Source organism: Octopus bimaculoides, chromosome 6 (assembly GCF_046866305.1).
Source record: "Octopus bimaculoides isolate indiv1 chromosome 6, ASM4686630v1, whole genome shotgun sequence".
Classification (NCBI taxonomy): domain Eukaryota; kingdom Metazoa; phylum Mollusca; class Cephalopoda; order Octopoda; family Octopodidae; genus Octopus; species Octopus bimaculoides.
Window position 1 is genome coordinate 27,569,299 of NC_142933.1, and position 2,500 is coordinate 27,571,798.

Below are 2,500 nucleotides of genomic sequence, written 5' to 3' on the forward strand. Positions count from 1 at the left end.
TTAATGAATCAGTCAGTTGTATTTACCTCATCATCCGTTGCCATTCGCGGCTTTTTTAATGGCATACATTCACATGTACATATATGTGTGTGCGTTTGTGTGTGGGTATGTATACATACATAATACATACATACATACACACATACATATATACAAACATATATGTATGTATGTGTATGTATATATATATATATATATATATATATATGTATATATATATTCTAGCAGAGATACCCGGCGTTGCTCGGGATTAAAATGGCATAATTTGTATATAATATATTACAGTTATGTTGAAACAGATGATATAGGAAAGTGCAGCATTGACAACAAAACATTTGTGGAATAAATGCTGGGCTAATTCGACTAAGCAACATGCTGTTAGTCCGTTTGGAATATTTCAGGCCCTAACCTGTCATGGAAAATTGGAGGAAGGGGTTATGTGATTTTTGAACGCACCAAAAAGCTATCAGTGGATATACTCTCTTTCGCAGCAGTATGAAATTTTAACACTCCCTTTGGGTTTATTGTCCTACATCACGCATAAAGTAAATTTGGAGGAACTATGGGTGTTCATTTGTGGGTAACAGAGAACCAATGAGGTGATAGACTTGCCCTTGGACTTTGACGTCGGTGTAAATTCATGTTAATGTATCTTCTTAGATGCACCAAACGATGTCATTTGAAATGCAGAATTGTATTGTCTGATGTTGTTCAGAAAATCCTTTAACTGGATGGAAGTACCTTCTAGAAGATCCATAAGAGGTGGAGGAGGAGCTAATAGTGTTGGCAATGTTACCTGACTGCCTGAGCAGTACATACCATTTGTTTCATTTGAAAACTTTAAAGCTCTACAGAAATGATAATTTGTGTTTAGCATACCAATTTGGACAGAATTATCATTTTTATAAGAATAGGATGGATCATATCTGAAAAGAGCTTCAGGAGTTGTGAAGAACGAATTTGTACGTAGTCTGCCTCTGAGAGCTATTCTACTGGACCTCTGTCTAATCATTAAAACATTGATTTAATGATCCAGCATTAAGTGCTGCAACATATATTTGTTGATCTTGAGAAAATCTCATCTCGCTTCTCTCTTCAGACTCTTGCCTTTGGTTTTCTACAATCATCCTTACTTTATACTTGTTTCTGGAGAGATTACGTCTTTGGAGTATTCTAGATAGAGCTATGCGAAAAACTCGACAGAAACCTAAATCTAAAGATGAATTGTTTCGATTGTTGCGTGAAAAGTGGGAAGAAATTCCACAAGAGACAATCACAAAGCTAATCAGTTGAATGCCAAAAAGATTTTCTGAATTAAAAACTGCAAAGGGAATGTCAACTAAATACTTAAGTATGTAGTCCTACCTACATTTCAATCGTTCGCTTTGCGTATTAAATAAAAGATTTTGAAAATTAAAGGTGACTATTTACTTCCTGCATGTCTGTGTATATACAACTTCAAGTAGAATCGGACATCATAAGAGAGACAGAGAAAGGAAAGACAGAGAAAGGAAAGACAGAGAAAGGAAAGACAGAGAAAGGAAAGACAGAGAAAGGAAAGACAGAGAAAGGAAAGACAGAGACAACATAGCGACGGTTTTGGCTGACTGTCATTCTGTACTCCCTTTGTTGCTAGCGAAATGGTATGTGCCGGCTGTCTGAGCAAACACGTTGCTTTTAATGACGGAATAAACAGGACAAAAAGATTACAAAAATAACGATTCTCACTTTGAAACTAACAATTTTGAAAATTTTTATAGATTACGGAACGCCCCGCTCTCTCATGTATCCATGTTTAAAATTTCAGCACGATAGGATGAACAACACTCGAGTTACGAGCGCAAAAACAGACAGATAGACAGACAGGACGGATTATATATATTAGATATATATGTATATATATATGCGTGTGTGTGTGTGTCTCTGTGTGTGTAAGAATGTATATATATATATATATATGTACAGAGAGAGAGAGAGAGAGAGTGAGATTTATATATGTATATATACATACATACATAGCAAACGCACGCACACACACGTACACAGCAACGCACATATACACAACATACACATACACACAAACACACACGCACGCACAAAAACATACACATACACACGCGTGCACATACAAAATACACACACACGTACACGTACCCAACACCTACAACCCCACACAAACACGAACACACACATACTCAAAAAAACGCCTGTTGACCTTCTACCTAACACTGTCTATAAGCATCCACTAACCATTCCTGCTACTAATCCCTTCCACTACGTCATACACACACACACGCACACAAACACACTAACAGATAAACCACCAAACCATGCACACACACACACACACACACATACATACGCACACACACGTTCTGTTATCACACACACACTCGCAGACTCTCACGCACGCACAGATATTAATCTCCCTTTTTCACTCTCCTGTCTTAGAAAGAACTTTTCCCCCCACCATCTCCTCTTCCGGTCTTTTCACAATGTA

The 2,500-nt window shown here is 37.2% G+C and overlaps 1 protein-coding gene across 1 annotated transcript in view; it reads right to left on the bottom strand.

Annotated features, from left to right (window-relative positions):
* LOC149134994 (uncharacterized) overlaps positions 1–2,500 on the bottom strand; it is an 11,530-nt gene that overhangs the window by 8,085 nt on the left and 945 nt on the right. The gene's annotated exons all lie outside the window — the stretch shown is intronic.